This window comes from Delphinus delphis, chromosome 7 (assembly GCF_949987515.2).
Source record: "Delphinus delphis chromosome 7, mDelDel1.2, whole genome shotgun sequence".
NCBI classification, from domain to species: domain Eukaryota; kingdom Metazoa; phylum Chordata; class Mammalia; order Artiodactyla; family Delphinidae; genus Delphinus; species Delphinus delphis.
The window spans coordinates 32,332,245-32,351,420 of NC_082689.1; the positions used below are offsets into that span (position 1 = coordinate 32,332,245).

The 19,176-nt window shown below is 38.3% G+C and overlaps 1 protein-coding gene across 4 annotated transcripts in view; it reads left to right on the forward strand.

The window, feature by feature from the left end:
• The window catches only part of RAPH1 (Ras association (RalGDS/AF-6) and pleckstrin homology domains 1), a 98,402-nt gene that overhangs the window by 14,345 nt on the left and 64,881 nt on the right, over nucleotides 1-19,176 (forward strand). The window contains exon 1 of one of the 4 annotated variants that reach the window (XM_060016247.1): nucleotides 550-6,607. The exons of 2 other annotated variants lie outside the window; for them this stretch is intronic. The gene's annotated coding sequence lies outside the window, so the exon portion shown is untranslated. Of the gene's footprint in view, nucleotides 1-549; nucleotides 6,608-16,928; nucleotides 17,427-19,176 lie in introns of those variants that run through there. One more of the 4 variants, XM_060016248.1, reaches the window with a different exon arrangement.

Below are 19,176 nucleotides of genomic sequence, written 5' to 3' on the forward strand. Positions count from 1 at the left end.
TTTTCCCTACTGTGTGTGTATGTGTATAATAATACACATTTCCAGTTTAAAATATTGTAACATGTAGGCACATTAATTTTAAAAGTAAAGAATATAAAAGATGTAAAAGTTCTGTTCTCTGTTGGAGATTGTAATAAAACTGCCTGAAGGCAGGGACCATGTCTACCCTTTAAATAGCTATATTCTCTGTGTTTTTCTGTACAGTGCCTGACTCATAGTAGTATTTCACTAAGTATTTGTTGGATGAACGATATTATTTCTTGCTAAGTAGTAATCTTAAGTGAAAAATAACTACTTTTTTAGTACAGATAAACACAGACTTAATTCTGTGTGAACCTAGAATTCTGTCAGTATTTATTCTTAAATGGTAATATTTAAGCTTTGGTTTTTTTGGTCTTCTGAGTGAGAAGCAAGCAAGTAAAGGCAAAAAAGTGGTAGTTTTTATTATAAAGAAACTCAACTCTGGATCTTTTTTTTTTTTTTTTTTTTGCGGTACGCGGGTCTCTCACTGTTGTGGCCTCTCCCGTTGCGGAGCACAGGCTCCGGACCGCAGGCTCAGTGGCCACGACTCACGGGCCCAGCAGCTCCATGGCATGTGGGATCTTCCTGGACCCAGGCACGAACCCGTGTCCCCTGCATCAGTCGGCAGACTCTCAACCACTGCACCACCAGGGAAGCCCAACTCTGGATCTATTTTTAACTGAAAAAGAAAACTAACTTTTTAGCCTAAGAATTCACTTGGAGTCCCTCTGCATGATTTAGGTGTATTTTAGCCTGTGAACGTCCAGTTCTCTCTCCATGACTTCTGACTTGACTTCCTTATTGTCTCATCTCTCTGCTCCTGTATCTTTGCCCCTAGTCCTTGTGGGCACAAAGCGCTTTCCTTTACGAGCCAAGGGTCTCATAAATTTAGTGACTTTATTGACCATTTGGAGGTTTACAAGGGAGAAATCACATGATGTGTATGTAGCCTTTTACCATCTTACAGCCTCTGCACCCCATCTGTGGCTACTTTCCCCAGCCAGCTCTTCAGACCTGCCACCATTTTTTTATCCTGTAGAGCTTTCTCAGAACTTTAGTCCCCCACTCTCAATGTAGTTTTCACAAGGAGTAGCACTGTGTTGTGTTGTCTATTGCTGTGCAATGGATCACGCCAGAACTTAGTGGCTGAAGACAGCAGCAATCGTTTTATTATTATTTCAAATGGTTCTGGGGGTTACCCAGGCTTAGATGGTTCCCACTGGGAATGTCTCATGCAGTTGAAGTCAGGGGCAACTGGAGCTGGAGTCCTCTCAAAGGATTCCTCACTTACCTGTCTGGTGGTTGAAGCTGGGACCTCAGCTGCGTCTGTGGGCTAGTTTCTACACTTAGCCTTCTTCTGTGCCCTGGGCTTCCTCACAGCATAATGTTGGATTCCAGCAGCAGCTTTCCAAGAGAAACAGCAGGTGGAAGCTGTTAGCACTTTTGATGATCTAGTCCCCGAAGTCACTCAGCATCACTTCCTCCATAGTTCATAGGTCCTCCCCAGAGTCCAGGGAAAGGAACATAGACTTTACCTCTCAATAAAAAGAGTGTTACCGCAGATTGTTGTGAGAAGAGCAAATGAGACTGGGGATATTGTTGCAGTCATTTGGAAACTATCATCTGTCTTACTATATCAGGTAGGTTTACTGATCCCCAGCTGAAATTCTGATGAACAAAATTTTATCCACCTTCTTTTATCTGAAAAAATTTCATTACAGATGATGAGGAAGTTATAGATACGTTCAAATGCCACTGACTTTAAGAATGAAGGTTAAAAAGTAATCTTTAATCCTGCTGTCTCTGTTCGTTGGAGCATTTCAAATGTACAAATGTGTGGACTCCATCCCAGTCTCCCAATAATTAGAATGTACTGGACGGACCAAAGGCATATATTTAAAAGCTTCATGGCAACCTATTAGAGAGGATTCAAGCCTTCTGCCTGTACTCCCCATATATTTACCAGTGCCACACCACCTTCCTGTGGACTCGCTAACATTTTGAAACTTCCCTCCTCTCTTTATATTCAAAGTATATGATATCAACAGAAAACAGTGGTAGTCTGTACTAGAGTGCTAAATAGTGTGATAAGACTGTAAGTAAAAAACTGAAATTTAAACGAACATACAAGCTGTAGTCATCAGGGCAGTTTCATAAGAGTGAACTTAAATTGGATCTTGAAAAATAGATGGAGCTTAGATATGTTTTGTATTGATGGGAAACTCTTCTACTCAATTGGTTGTGAACATTATTTTTTTACTGAAGTATAATTGATATGAACATTATCTTTAATCATTTAAACAGATATCTTGGAGATGGTCAAATGGATCATTTTGCTCTCAAATGTGAAGATTAAATGCAAGGGATCTCTTTTTGATACAGTAGATATTTCTATTTTGCTTATCTGTTTCAGACATGGTTTAACAAAGTCAAAGGCATTCTTCCCTGTGACAGCCTCTGAAAGACTACTGTAGCAGTTTATCATTTTTTTCTATGCCCAAATTATTAAATCTGATTTTAAGTAAATCTGCCAATGGTGTTTAAACCCTTTTAAAATGTTTTCATCAACCACCTTCTTAAATAGAGAAGTAAAGAAAACATCATTGATAGAAGCTGGGCCACAGTGAAAATAGGAAGCCCTCAGTAGATGTTACCTATACGCCAGACTCTGAAGTCTTTAATGTAGATTATTTCATGTATGCTTCACCATAAGGATGTGGGATGATTTTACAAATGAGGACACAGGTTTAGGAAGATGTAAAAGGACTAATACAAGTTCATGCAGCTATTCAGTATTCAAATCAGGTAATCTAATAACTGGAGAGCCCCAGCTCTTGACCAAATCAAGTTCATTTTCTTCATCTGGGAATGCCTATGAAACAGTGATGGAAGAAAGGACACCACTTAGCCATCTGTGGAATGACAAATTGTAACCAAGAATGTCTTCTTTTTTGTATATTGTAGATATGGCTCCAGTCATGTGAACCTTTTAGCTATGATCAAAAACAGTGCAACAAACTTAACACTACCTGACCATTATTAGATTTGGCCAATGTGGTGAGATGAGAATCACTGATATTTTGAAACCTACCCCCCCTTTTCTTTTTTAACCCCACATGCTGTTTAGCCAAAACTTATAATGGTTAGGCATTGTTACTGGTTTCTTTAAGGTTGTAGGAAGATTAGTAAAGTTATTGGGTTTTATTTTTTTTAAATTTAATTTTAACAAAATTTTAATTTTTTGTTTAAATTTTGTTGAGAGGTTAATAAAGAACAGGTAAATGTTTTTTATTTTATTTACTTTTTAAAATAATTATTTTATTTTTGGCTGCATTGGGTCTTTGTTGCTGCGCGTGGGCTTTCTCTAGTTGTGGCGAGCGGGGGCTACTCTTCGTTGCGGTACGTGGGCTTCTCATTGTGGTGTCTTCTCTTGTTGCAGAGCACAGGCTCTAGGCGTGTGGGCTTCAGTAGTTGTGGCACACGGGCTCAGTAGTTGTGGCTGGCGGGCTCTAGAGTGCAGGCTCAGTAGTTGTGTCGCACAGGCTTAGTTACTCCGCGACATGTGGGATCTTCCCGGACCAGGGCTCGAACCCATGTCCCTGCATTGGCAGGCAGATTCTTAACCACTGCGCCACCAGGGAAGTCCTGGGTAAATGTTTTTAATCTTTCCTCTCTCTGAGACTTTCTTTGAACTTCAGTTTCCTCATTATAATAAGATGGAAGTGATACCACCTGCTTTCCTGCTTTTTCGAACTAGAGCAGTGTACTCCTAGACTCTCCTAGGTGTGTCTGTGCAAGTGCACACAGGGTTAGGGATTCAGAGGGATTGGGAATGCAGAACCATAGAATAAATGTCACCATTATCTTGGAGTTCTAAATTTATTTGATAGGCAGTTTTAAACACTTTTTCTATTTTAACTTATAGAGCAGAATGTAAAATTAATATGCAATTTTAAGATAAGATAGTTGAATTCAAAATAAATTTTAGGTGTACAGCAAGCCCAATCCAGGGATATTGCTCATTCTGTCACTGGCAGCCACTTTTCATACTTCTTGGAATCCATATTTTGTTGTGCAGTAAGTCAAATTTAATTCTTTCTTGTAATCATGACCATTTCTACTGTTCAGACAAATGAATAGATTGTGGGAGGTAAAACCGAAACCCATAAAAACCCTAACAGTATTAAATTATTAGAAGTCAAGCACCCTGAACAAGTTCTAGACTCCTGCTGAGACTTCATTTGTGTTGGGAATTCGGGTTGCAGAGAAGGTGGAAAAGCGAGCTGCCTCAAGCCCCTCCCTCCCCTTAAGCAGTATGCCTAAAGAGTAACTGGAAAAGAGGTGCTTTTCCTCTGGAATTCAGACTGGAGAGAGAAGACTGATAAATTTGAAGGGATTTAGAGTGAAGTCAGTAATGAAATAATAGAACTTCAGTCAAGAATAGGTTGAGAAAGGTGGGGAGAGGCCTTTGGATTTAACTAGTCCTTTTTTTTTCCCCCAGACTAAAAAAATGAGGTCTAAGGATTTAAATGATTTAGCCCATAGTTTCTGCTAGTTAGTGGCAGAATAAGAATTTCCAGTTTCCTGACTCCTTATCCCAGCTGGCTTAGGCTAGGAACATCTTGCAGACTTTCCTTAAACGGACCAGCTTTTCAGTGTTATTAGATAATAAAGGTTTCTGCTCTTACTAATTCATATTTAGGGCATAAAAATGAAAGATTTACTTACTTGAGTTTTCTTGTTAGCCAGAATTTGTGTTAAAATGTTAGAGGATGTTTATTTAACATCTATTGTTTAAACATTCCACAAACTCGTTCTGAAAATTTCAGTTAACTATAGACTCTCTCCTCTTTACCCAAAAGAAATCTTGACCATCAGTCTTATTTATTTCCATTTTTGGCTGGTTAATGTCAGGAATAATGAGCCATCTCTGGTTGGTTTTCTGACTCTTGCCACAATAAAATACTAAGATATGCAAAGATGGAGGCAGAACTACTTTATGTGGGATTTACTAGTAAAGTGATTCTCCCCAACCTTGAGCTTCTATTCAGAATTCTGGTTAATTCTAAACATTTGTTTTAGCAACTGTATAAATTTTGGATTTTCATATGCAGGAATTTGGATTAGCTCCTTTGAAGGATACTGAGAGAGGGAAATGATGGAACAGAATGGGGAGAATCTAAAGCGTGGTATGTAAAGCAGGTTGCAGAACAGGATTACAGAATTTTAGAATGAAACCTTGGAAAGGAGAGAAAGGGATATAAAGGAGGTTGAGAGAAGAGATGCATTGTGATAAATGTATTGATAAACTTCCTAATACTTTGAATTGAATAAATTATTTGCTTAAGACTAGTTTGAGTTAGGTTTCTGTCACGTGCAGAAACCCTTACTAATACTCATTTAATTTTTTTTTTAATTTATTTTTGGCTGTGTTGGGTCTTCGTTGCTGCGCGCGGGCTGTTCTCTAGTTGTGGCGAGTGGGGGCTGCTCTTCCTTGCCGTGTGTGAGCTTCTCATTGCAGTGGCTTCTCTTGTTGAGGAGCATGGGCTCTAGGTGCGCGGGTGTCAGTAGTTGCGGCACAGGGGCCCTAGAGCACGTGGGCTTCAGTAGTTGTGGCTCGAGGGCTCTAGGGTGCAGGCTTGGTAGTTGTGGCACGTGGGCTTAGTTGCTCTGCTGCACGTGGGATCTTCCCGGACCAGGGCTCGAACCCGTGTCCCCTACACTGGCAGGCGGATTCTTAACCACTGCACCACCAGGGAAGTCCCTCATTTGTTAATTTTTATAAGAGAGTCATATAACACAGCTGTTGAATCAGATCATATAATATAAAACTATTCTGCTGAAACTAAAATGCATTGTAGAATTTTTTTTTCTAAACCATTCCTCTATTATAGAGAAATTAATTTTAAATGTGTTGGTTCCTTTAAGTTAGTATTTTTGAGAGCCGGATAAATTAGCCCCCCCCCCCTTTTTTTAAGAAATGCACCTTTAGCTTTGAGTCATCTTAAATTAGATGTCATCTTAAATTTTAAGTCATCTAAAATTAGAAATATTTAACAAAAAAAGTTGAAATTCAGATGAAGAATTGATTCTTTGGTAGTTGCTCTGGGGTGAAAAATGAGAACCATATGGTCTCTTTCTAGAAGCCTACAACCTAGTTGGGTGTGGAGGGTCATAAGGCAAGTGCACAAATAACCACCACACAGTACAAAGCTGATTAGTGATAAATGCCATAGAGAGGTACAAAGTTCATGGGCGTCTCAGAGGAAGTAGTACCTAATTCTTCTTTTGTTTAGCAGTGTTTAAACTTTTTTTTTAGTTTTCTTTAAATTAAGATATACATACATAACATTCACTTTTTTCTTTTTTTTTTGCGGTACTTGGGCCTCTCACTGTTGTGGCCTCTCCCGCTGCGGAGCACAGGCTCCGGAAGCGCAGGCTCAGTGGCCATGGCTCACGGGCCCAGCCGCTCCGTGGCATGTGGGATCCTCCTGGACCGGGGCACGAACCCGCGTCCCCTGCATCGGCAGACGGACTCTCAACCACTGCGCCACCAGGGAAGCCCTAACATTCACATTTTTAAAGTGTAAGTTTCAGTGGGTTTTAATATTCACAGGTTGTGCAACTTCACCACTATCTAATTCCAGCATAAACTTTTTTAAAAATTCAAATATTTTTAGCTATGATATGCCCTCTAGTTCTTAGGCTCCACCACTCCCTACTGGTCTACATCTGGCTGCCTCTGGTCTTTATATTGGCCACCTGATTCCTGAAGGCATTTAAGTTTGCCTCCAGGCTTGAGGAGTTGTTTTTCTAGTTTCCTTTACCTTGGAAGCAAATGCCCGCATTACCCTGGGGTTGCAGGTGTGGGAAATACTGGCTGCTGTCTTGCTGAGCATCCTTTTCCCCACCTCTATCCCTTTTCCCACTCTACCCTCTGACTCCTCCAAGAATGGTCCCCACCTCTGCTGCAGCCTTTTGAGAGGGACGACTTCTGTTGCCTTCGAAAGGGCTTCCTTGGAATAAAATCCAAACTGCTTTTCTTGGCTTACAAATCCTTACATGATCTGGCTTTTTCTTCTCATCAGACTAATCTTTCTGTTCCATGACCTAGCAAACTTGTACCCTCTGCCTGGAATGCTTTTCTTTCTGATCTTTGCATGTCTGATTCTGTTTTGTCATTCATATCTCATTTTAAATATCACTACTCAGAAAGGTGTTCCCTGGTCATTGAATCTAAAGCGGCTACTTGCTCACTTTCCACACAACTCTAATTTATTTATCACCACAGTTGTCATGGGTCTGATTTTGTTGCTGTTGTTAATAATTTTCTCTCCACTAAAATGTAAGTTCAGTGTTAGTGGGTCCCTTGTTTGTCACATGTATAACTGCATCCTGAGCTTCTAGAGCAGTGTTTGGCACATAGCATGTGCTTAATACGTTTATTTGTTGAATAAATGGTTGCTTTGAACTGTGGCTCTTGCACTGGTTCATCTGCCAGTATGATTCCATTTCTGTCTTACAGAAATTTGCCAAAAATCTCAGGTCCTTTGATGCCTTTGCCGGCTCCAGCTCTCACTGCCTTTATGAGTTAATTCCCTTTTGTAATTGTTTACTGTCATTTCAGTGGAATGAAATGTATTCTGTCTGTCTTTTGACAGATTGAGATGTTTTAGTCAGGTCGAAAACATGAACAACAGCCAAGTTAGGAAAGCATGGCTTGTTTTTTTGACAATACTAAGTACTTTAGGTTGATTGAAGGGTAGAAAATAAGGTTGAGAATTTAGGTTGAGGCCATGTCAGAGAGGGTCTGAAATCATGAAGAGTTTGTACTTAATTCAGAATGTCCAGGGGAACCCTTGTGGGGTGTTCGAGCAGAATCATGACTTGAAAAGAGTTTTTAAGGAAGATTGGTCTGACAGTGATGTAATAAAGAAGAGAGGTCAGTTAGGAAGTTACTAGAATAATCTGAGGATGATTCATTGTGAATCTGAACCAAGATAGTGGTCAACAAAGTGAAAAGGAGGGCAAGGAGTTAGAAAAATATTTGAGCCTCCTGGTGCTGACACTGATAAATTTCTCTGTAATAATTACAGTTCAGCAATGTGACTTTTTGTTTTAGATGGATTGGTTGATTGTATGGGGAACTGTATTGAATATCTTCTGTCAGTAATGTGTTATAAATGTCTTTCTTAGAATTTTTACATTTATGAGAGATGAAACAGAAAGCAGACATCTCAGCTTTGTTGAGTTGGGGATATTTGGTCAACTCTGGCACTTCATATCCCTGGATGTTGGCAAGAGGTCAGGGAATACGTTAATGAATAATGCAGGGTGGTACAAGTGTTTCACTGTTTAACTCCCTTTGTTCTCACTAAATGTAAGAAAATTTTAAAAATCAAAACATCTTTTAAAAATCCCATCTTAAAGTCTATATTTAGCTTTAGCCTTATTATTTGATTAAATAGTAGTCTTTGATTTAGAACTGAATTCTGATTTCTTCCTGACCTACTTGTGATTTTAACCAACTTTTTTTTTTTTTTTTCACTTAGTTGCTTTATTTTTACATCTGAAGTTTGGAAATGATTGTCTTTTGCCTCTGAAAGAATTATCTGATGAGTAATTATTTTTCTAAGATGTTAAGCTTTTATTTCCATTAAGTAAAACTAATTTTATGATGACCAAACTAACCTTAAAAAGTTAACTGAGGGCTTCCCTGGTGGCGCAGTGGTTGAGAGTCCACCTGCCAATGCAGGGGACACGGGTTCGTGCCCCGGTCCGGGAAGATCCTACATGCCGCAGAGCGGCTGGGCCCATGAGCCATGGCCGCTGAGCCTGCGCTTCCGGAGCCTGTACTCCACAACGGGAGAGGCCACAACAGTGAGAGGCCCACGTACCGCAAAAAAAAAAAAGTTAACTGAGTAAACCAGGCAAATGCAATTTAGAAATGGTAACACATGCATACATAATGAAAACCATATGTTGGAGAAATATGCAAGTGTTTTTTAGGGTTGTTAGGGTAAACTGCATTATTTTATTTGGTAAAAATATTTTCAACCTACGTTTTTTTCTTTAAGTTTATTTTTGAATTTTTAAAAATTCACACTCTGTTTTCCTAACTAAACTACAACTTCCTGAGGGTAGAGACTGTTCTTTCTTTTCTTTATCTCCCCTGTCTCCCTTCTCTCTCTTCCTTAATTTATTTTGATATAATTTTAGACTTACAAAAAAGTTGTAAGAAGAGTTACAAACAACCGCCATATTCCTTTTACTTAGATTCACCTATTGTTTACGTTTTGCCTAATTATCATTACTCTCCCCCTATATACATATTTACACACACACACACACACACACACTCACACATTTTTTTCTGAGCCAGTTAAGGATAAGTTGCAGACATTATGCCCCTTTATGGCTAAATTCTTTAGCGTATGTTTCTTAAGAATAAAGATATTCTTTTATATAACAGCAGTACAATTAATCAAAATCAGGAAACGTTTCATTGATACAGTACTATGATCTAATCTATAATCCATAGTCAAATTTTGTCAGTTGTCCCAATATTGTCCTTTATAGCTTTGTTTATACACTTAACATTTTTTCTCTGGGTCCAGGATCCCGTCCCAGTATCAAACACTGCATTTAGTCGTCCTGTCTCCTTTAAAGGTTTCCTTTAATCTGGAACATATCTTCAGCCTTTCTTTGTGCTCTTGGCCATTACATTTTTGAAAACTGCAGGCCAGTTATTTTATGAAATGGCTCTTACGATTGATTTAGTAATGAATTTTTGTCAGGAATACTACAAAATGATAATGTGTCTTCTCAGTGCATTATTACAGGAAGCATAAGGTTTGCCCCAATATTGATGTTGTTAAGTTTGATAACTTGGTTAAGGCAGTGTCCCTCCAATAATCTGTGGGGCGATACTTTGAGAATATGTAAATGTCGCATCAAATATTCACCCACTAGTTTTAACATCTATTGATGGTTCTTGCCTGAATCAGTTGTTATTGCAGTGGTTGCAGTGGTGATCTTCTGTCATTTCTTCTATGTTAATTAGTTGGCATTCTACTGTAAGGATGAACTTTCTCCCCTTTTATGTTTATTTATATCAGTATAGATTTATGGATTCTTGTTTTAGTCAGTGTTATACTTTTTTTCTGTCATAATTTACTTTGATGCTTAAATTGTCCCAGAATAGGCTCCTGGGACACCCGCCCCCCCTTCCCCCCAGGCTTGCTCCTGTGTCCTTATGACATGTCCCCATCTTTATTGAGCAGTTTTTGGCACTAGATGTTCTAGGGGCTCATCTTGTTATTTTCTCTGCCCCAGCCCTGGAATCATTACTCCAAGGATCTCTGGTGACTTTTTGGGTAGAATATGTATTTAGAAACCAAGAACTGGGAACTAGGTATTCTAATTGCTACTGGGGTGTTACTGCTACGAGGCTCTTTCAGTGGACATACCTATAAACACACATACACATAATATCTAACTTTATTTCTACCCCTCCCTTTATCTCTATCTGTTTAAAACCTTGAGTTCATACTGATGATTCAAAATCCAATCCAAATGGTTTCTCTGCTGCAGGCTACGGCTGTCTGGCAGTCTCCCTTATCCCCCAAAGTATGGGCTGCCTTGAGGGGCTGCATTTCCTGCCGTGCATTTGCCTGTCTTACAGGAGAATAGGGCAAACGTGGAGAAAAACAGTAGTCGACCACCACCCTAATGAAGCTTTCAGTAATTTCAAGACAGTTTCTCCTACCCAATAGGGTAGTAAAGTTGTAGCCTCTACTTTCAGTTGAACCTGAGAGTGCATGAACAGTATTAGCCATCTGCAAAGATAACTACATACTTATGTAGTATAGCAGGAAAGGTCCCAAGTGTGGAGCAAGATGAATATCCCTGGAAGCAGTTGTGGAAGCCACACCTACACACCCACACCTACACACACACCCACACCTACACACACACCCACATATGTATATATACTGTATTAGTTTCCTAGGGCTGCTGTAACAAATCGCCGCACACTGGGTGGCTTAAAAAACAACAGAAATAATTTTCTCACAGTTTCTGAAATAAACTTGAAAAGCTGGAATATAAATGAAAGAACTTTACACTTATTATTTTTTGGTTTTGTTTTTCAGTTTTTATTGTTTATTTTTTAGTTGCCCTGTGATTTCAGATTATGGTTTGTGGTATACTGTGTAATAAGTAATTATAAAATTGATCATTAGAACATCTTATTTCTGGGAATGGTAGGAGTTTCTTTGTAGTACATTGAACTAAGATTGTTTTTTCCACTTAGATAAGGAGTTCCTGTTTGGGGTTTAGTAGATTAAGAATATCTAGTATTATGAAAATCCAGTGTAAATAAAAGAATGAATATGGTTCATCCTGTTCAAAGAATTCCTTTACTAGGGGCTGTGTTTAAGTGCTTGATAAATAAAACATTAAATTAACAAAATTGCCTTTGATTTGACTTTTAGCTCTTAGGCATTATAATACTCTGTCAACTGTTACAAGAGCTCTTGCTTGTTTTTATGCTTCTTTATATGATCTTTAGTTACCTCACAGTTAATGTACATGATAGTGAAGAGGATGTGTTAGTTACATCCTGGGTTGTCAAAAAACAGAGACATAAATAGAGAAGTAGGTATAAGGGTGTGAATCACCTCCCCTAGTATTTCTCTTTCCTCTGAGTAAGGAGGGGTTCACAGTGGCTGGCCCAAGAATAGTACACCTCTGTATTTATTAGGGAGGTTCAGTTCCATGTGGAAATTTCACAAAACTTAGTTCCAGGTGTCAGCTCATTCCCAGAGGACCAGGCCATGCAAGTTTGCTCATGGCCAGTGAGTTTACTGGGCATGCTCCTGCAAAGCCTTTGGATGATATGGTACTTTGCTTCTTGTCTCTTTCAACACTTAGGAGATGGTAGCTTCCTTTATGCACAGGCCTACAAAAGGAACTTTGTTCTTAGAGAATTTGTTAATCAAGATACCTCTATGTTTACCACCTTTCCCCATAGTTAGGATTAATGTACTCTGAAGTCATGGAAGATATTTTTTGCTTTCTTTGTATCTTGCATAATGCTATTTGTAGGCAAGGTGTTTTGAAGTGTTGGACCCCAAGTAGAACTGGGGCCTTTTCTGTTGAGGGCCACTAACCTCCGGAAAAAACTTAAGTGATTGATTATACAGAACTTTTTATTTCTTTTTTAAAACTCACCTGATTTATAAATTAATAACAAGCTATAAAATGATGTTTAAGAAAAGGCTCACACTGGAAAAGGATCCTCAAAAACAGAACCTAGTGTGTTCATAGAACATAGATATATATAAATAAAAGAAACATATCAAGCCTGGGAAATTCAGAATTTGGGGAAAAATCAGTTTAGGTTCTCACTTTCACATTTTTTGCAAAACTAAGTTACTTATGTAAAATGCAATAATTACATAAAAGAATGAATAATAAAACTAAAAATTTATATAACCATTTATCTGATTTCTGGGCGGAGAAGAATTTACTGAACAAAACAGTGTAAGAATGTTTTTCACTATTTGTACATTTGGTAACTTAAAAAAAAAAATGTTCAGCAGTGTCTTAAAAACAAAAAAGTCCAACGAAGTTAAAAGGTAAAACCTGAGGAAAATGTTGCTATACACACAACATGTTTAATATATTAATTCTGTAAAGTGCTCATGTAAATTCAATTGGTTTATTTTATTTTATTTTCTCCTCTTCTTCTTTTCTATCAACCTTGCCTTTATACTGTTTCAATTGGTTTATTAAATTCCCAGCTTCCATTTGGGCCGTTTACACTTGCTACCATTTAGTTCACAACAGAACTGAGTTAAGAGTTGTAGGTCCAGAGAGAAACATACCTCTTGGTGCCCTATTTAGATGAGTACTTAATAGCCCTCTATCCCCCACAGTTCTCACTTCATTTTACATTTTGTTGTGTCCTGTTTCTCTCCTTTGCCTTCTTAGCTCTGACTTCCTCCCTCCTTTTGATGGGTTCTCTTCCTCTTTTCTCGCCTTACTAAATTTAACAGTTTTTTTCCTTATTGTTTCTTTTGCCTGATTTAGGTTTCCTTCCTCTTGCTTTTATTTTGCAAGAGTTGTATCTTGCGCATTTGGGGGCACTCCTTGAACCTGGAAGTCTTCACAGCCCCCCTTCTCTGGCGTCTGTTTTTCTTTAGAATTATTTATCAGATTAGAGCAGCATAGGAGGTGTTTTTCTTTGGAAATGCATTTCTTTTATTTATTTATTTATTTATTTATTTTACTTTTGGCTGTTTTGGGTCTTCGTTTCTGTACGAGGGCTTTCTCTAGTTGTGGCAAGTGGGGGCCACTCTTCATCGCGGTGCGCGGGCCTCTCACTGTCGCGGCATCTCTTGTTGCGGAGCACAGGCTCCAGACGCGCAGGCTCAGTAGTTGTGGCTCACGGGCCTAGTTGTTCCGCGGCATGTGGGATCTTCCCAGACCAGGGCTCAAACCCATGTCCCCTGCATTGGCAGGCGGACTCTCAACCACTGCACCACCAGGGAAGCCTGGAGGTGTTTTTCAAAACTGTTTTTGTGATAGAGCTACTGAAACATAACTGGACATAAAGAACTGAAATTTATTTCTAAATAACTCTGAGAAGAAGCATGGAACTTTCGCTTCTTCCATGGAGGAGGAGTAATTATGGTATGTTAATTAGGAGATCCTGATGCTGCTTAGTTTTTTTATGGTCTTCGGGAGTACTTATTCTAGGTTGTTCTGCCTTTAACCAAATTGTGGTCGTGCAAAACTGCATTACTTTTGTCTTGGAAGTCCTCCCAGTAATTATAACACACTATTGCAGTTCTCAGACTTTTGTGGGCATAAGCAATTCCCTGGGGGGACTTGTTAAAAATGTCCCCCTCCTGGAAATTAGTATTCAGATCTTGGGCACGCCATTTTAAAACTGACTTTAAGAAGAAGCACCCCAGGTAATTTTGATGTAGGTCATCAGTAGACCACAGTTGGAAAAATGTTGCCATATGGCATCAAGTCCAAACTCTTTGATATGGCTTATAATGTTGCCCCTACCTCCCTCTCCAGCCCCATTTTCCATGAGTCTATGCCACACATCCTATGCTTCAGGAATGTTAAGCCACCTAGAGTTCTCAACATGTCTTAACCTTCTCACACCTTTATATACCTTGGCACATGCTGGTCCCTCTGCTTATAACCCTCTTCCCCATCTCTGCCTTGCATATTCATTCTTCAGGTCTGTACTGAAGCATCACACCTTTCCTCTCTTCTTCTCAAACGGAATTAAACCACACTGACATAACGTACTCTATTATAGCACTTAACATAGTGTTTCATCATTGTTGGTTTCCTGGTCTGTTCCCTACTAGATTATATGTACTTAAGGATGGAGTCTGTCACGTTGATCTCTCTTCCCCCAGTGTCTGGCACATGGTAGACGTAGAGTAAGTACTAAATAATATCAAAGCTTCTCTTGCCTCTTTGGAACATTAAGCATGCTAGATCTAAAGAAATGCTGTAGTAGCAGCTCTGCACTCCTGTATTCTGAGAGTTTTCACGTGTTTTTAAGTATAGAGCACTTATTTTTACAAAAAGCAATTATTCTTTAAGTGCTTTTACAAAAAGCAAGTATTTTGAATTATTTTTGAATTTTTGAATTAAAGGGACAAAAAGAGTTCGGTAATAAATAAGGTACCTTTGCTATATACCGTGTATTTTTCTTGCCACTTGTGAGTATGTGACTTGTATAAGTTGTACTTCCTCTCAAGACTTTAATTTCTGTATCTGTAATTCTCTCTAACTAATACCCATGGTGGCCTTCTAATGGTCTTTCCCTTTTCTAATAACTCTTATACAGGTACCATGTCCTCTGACTAAAATACCATTTCTCCCTCTACCTCCTTCATTTCTGTGTTTAGTTCTTCCCAGTTGCCTTCTGGAGGAAAAAAATAGGTTTGGCTTTCAAGGTCCTGTATGACCGGGTCCTTTCCTAGTCCTTGATCTTTAAATCTCACTCTTCCTTCTTGTTTTAATTTGACAGTCTCACAAAAACAGACCTTCTTCTTTGCTCTTTATAATTAGCCCTACCTGGAATATATTTATTCAAATCCTTACGTCCTACTCTAAGCCCCACCTTCTTGATGAAGATCACCATTCCATCTTGCAGTGAGGAAATTGAATAGTGAGCCAAAATATCTTCCAAGGGGAAGGTTAATAGGGAAAATATGCTTGCATGTTTTAACTTCATGGAAAATTTAGTGGGAATAATATTGTTTCACACTAAGGCATACTAAATGGATAGTTTTGTTATGTGTAGTGGAGCTTACTATGTATATTATACGTTTTTCACCTGTAGTAATTGAAGCACAATTATTCACTGTTATTTGTGAAATGAAACCAACCAGCATAAAAGCAACTATGGATCATTCCCCCATTACTTCTGTTTTCACTTCATTAATAAAATAAATGTCAACTAGTTTAAAATGTTAGTTATTATTAGCTGTAATCTATTATTTTTTCTGTAATAAACATGAGTTTGAAATAATATTCAGGCTGACTAAACTTTCTCATTACCTGAGTCCTAACTTCCTCGTTTTTTTCCAGTTGGATGTTTGCTAGGCATCTCTCAATCTGTCTTCAAAACAGAATCCACATTCTTCCTTCCTCTGCAACCTGCTCCAAGGAACAGCAGTGGGCAGGACTGTGTGCCTGGAGGGGAGAGTGGGGAGAGTGGGAATAGAGGTCAGAGAGGTCCCTGAAGGCCAGGATCACTCAGGGCCTTCTCGACCTGCCAGCGACTTTGGGCTTTGTTCTGTATTAAGTAAGTCTGCACTTTGGAAGCGTAAACCTTTTCATTTGTGGCAGGGTACATTTGTTCTTTAAGGAAATAGTTTCCCTCGGATATAATGGAGCAGGGAATTTGAGTGAAACCTTAGTATGTTCCTCCTAAAGTACCTCCTAATTTAATAGAGTAATTTAATAGTATTTGTTCTAGTATGTATTATAGTTTCCTTGGGCCTATTTCTACATCATTAAGGAAAAACATCACATTAGAAGCTATCCACTTAAATCCTTTTTTTAAAAATTTTTTAAACATCTTTATTGGAGTATAATTTCTTTACAATGGTGTGTTAGTTTCTGCTTTATATCTAATTATTTTTAAAACAAAATTTGTAAGTTCTCTTTTCTTCTTAAAAAAAATTTCCCCTTTTTGTTTGGAGAGACAGTTGACTGACTAGTGTATAATTTAATTTGCATTTTCTGCTGTCATCATTTCCAGCAGGGGCATTATGTTGGGAAAATTCAGGTTTAGAATTGTGATTTAATTGGAGACAGGACTGATATATAATAAGGAATGAATTGCCTTACCAGATTTGCTGACTTTTAGACGGTGCAGAGCCTATAAACTTTCTTGGGGCTCCTCATTTGGTGTGTGTAGTAAACAGAAACAATGCCATATTGGGGGTAGGAGAATAAGGATTAACGTCAGCTTCTAGAGAATGGAGAGTGCTGTTTTAGAGTATAGATCGTTTAAGAAATGTTGTAGGACCTAAATTTTTATTGGAAAAGTCTCTGAATAAAATGTCTAAAGTTCATTTTTGTAAAATAACCCATGGGGTGACAGAAATTCAAGAAAGGACAAAATTGGCAAAAGTTACATAAATAGTAAAAGTCTAATAGTTACTTTAAATTTTTGATTTATTTTATGACTCTGTCATTGTTCCTTAGCATATGTTCCTTTACGTGAGTCAACAGTAGTCTAGATAAAACAAAATTCTTAAAATATTTGAGAGACTTTTTAAAATCCAAATAATCATTGGGTTTGAATAATAGGAAAAAAACTCACAGAACACACCAGACTTTGGTGAGGAGTCTGTAGTTCTATTTGGATCCATGACAATTTAAAATATTCATATTCATTTTGAACCGTTTAGTGTTTGCGCTGTAAAATTATGTTCCTATTGTTTCATTTTTTTTCCAGTGTAGCATCTTCCTTATGGACATTTGCAATGTGTGCTCAGAAGGGAAGCGTAGGCGTAAGTGTCATTATCTCAAAGCAGAATTCTTCCTAGAATATTTTTGCTTCTGGGTTATTGCAGTGTTTAGTTTTGAAGATTAGGGAGGAACAGGAAGTTGACTGTTAACGTTCCCAGTTATGTTGCTTGTTGGCCCTCATTATGAAGACTGAGTATTACTACTCTTAGATGTTCTCAAACAAGCAACTGTTATTCAAATAATTAAGTCACCTGGTGAGATGAGGTTTTTCTTTGCACTAACTTTTTGTTTTTAATGGGTTGATAATGTTTTTTTAAAAATTATTTATTTATTTTTGGCTGCGTTGGGTCTTTGCTGCTACACGCGGGCTTTCTCTAGTTGTGGTGAGTGGGGGCTACTCTCTGTAAATAATTCAATAATGAATGAAAATCTTAGAAATAGTACTAATACAAGTGAACTATAAAAACCAAATGTCTTTAAGAGCCAAATTTATGCATTGGAAAATTAGTTGATCCATTTTCCATTTGTCAAGGTAGAATGCCCTGATTTATACATGCTTATAGTAGTGAAATTAAGAAATGAGAATCTCTTAAGTGGTTAAATGGGATATGATCTGATTTTCAACATTATTAGAACTAAATTCAGTTTTGATTTTGCAACATCATTTGACCGTTTCTACAAAATTTTATATGGTAAAATAAAGTTTAAAATTTAACTTCATGGCACCTCATCAGATATCTAAAATCCTTATGTATCTCATAACTGTATTTAAGGACTGCAGAAATAATTTTGTTGATTGCTGCTTTGGAGGTATAAGATGTATATAAATTCTTATTCTAGATTAAGGATATCTTTAATCTCTGAAGAACTGTTTAAGCTAACTGACAAGTTGTATTCTGAATATTGCCTAGATCCACTAGAACAAAATTTGTGTTTTCACAAACGTGAGTCAAGAGTCTGGCATGTACAATGAAGATATTCATTGTGTCCCTGGGAAAGTTAATGGGTGTTACTCCAAGTTGAAGGAAAAGGATCTGTGGTCAAGTAAATTTGGAATATGTTGGTTTAAGCAAAGCTAAGCTTTACTGAAGATTTCTCAGAGCCTTTAATATTGAAATATTTTATATTAATCAGATTAATCTTACTTTAGTAATTTTAAGTATCTGGTCAGTCATTGATCTTACTTTGTTTCGTGTAATCTTTTCCTCCTTTCACAAAATAATATGCAAGTTCCGTGTCAGATATCACGTTATTTTATTAGTGGGAAGAAAGAAAATATCTCTTCTTTCAAAGGACTTAACACGTGAAAAGTCACCACATGTAGGAAATTTTGTATATGAATTTCATGTTTTCAATTCCTGTTTTCTATTTGAATTCTAGTTCCTTGAATTTTTTTTTTTTTTTTTTTTTTTGCGGTACACAGGCCTCTCACCGTTGTGGCCTCTCCCGTTGCGGAGCACAGGCTCCGGACGCGCAGGCTCAGCGGCCATAGCTCACGGGCCTAGCTGCTCCGCGGCATGTGGGATCTTCCCGGACTGGGGCACGAACCCGTGTCCCCTGCATCGGTAGGCAGACCCTCAACCACTGCGCCACCAGGGAAGCCCTAGTTCCTTGAATTTTGTAGGGACTGATAGGGAAATTAGTAAAGGACAAATGGGGTAGAAAGTAAGAGTAAGATAGAAGGAAGAACTAATTCAACAAACTGAACTAGATTAAAGATTTTTGCTTTGTCTTTTCTCTGAAATGCTTTTTGGACTAAGGTTGTCATGATACATACTTATTTGAGCAAATTTTTACAGAATAAATAAGATAATAACTTGCTCATTAAAGTCTTCTGAAATTTTTTTTTCTGTGGTGTTTGGGGGTGTTGCAGGATCTATTAGTGGAAAGAACTGTACTACTTTAATATCCTGTGATTAATGGGAGTGGTCTGTGATTTAAAAATCATTGTTGTGGGCTTCCCAGGTGGCGCAGTGGTTGAGAGTCCGCCTGCTGATTCAGGGGACACGGGTTCGTGCCCTGGTCCGGGAAGATCCCACGTGCCACAGAGCGGCTGGGCCCGTGAGCCACAGCCGCTGAGCCTGCGCGTCCGGAGCGTGTGCTCCACAGTGGGAGAGGCCGCAACAGTGAGAG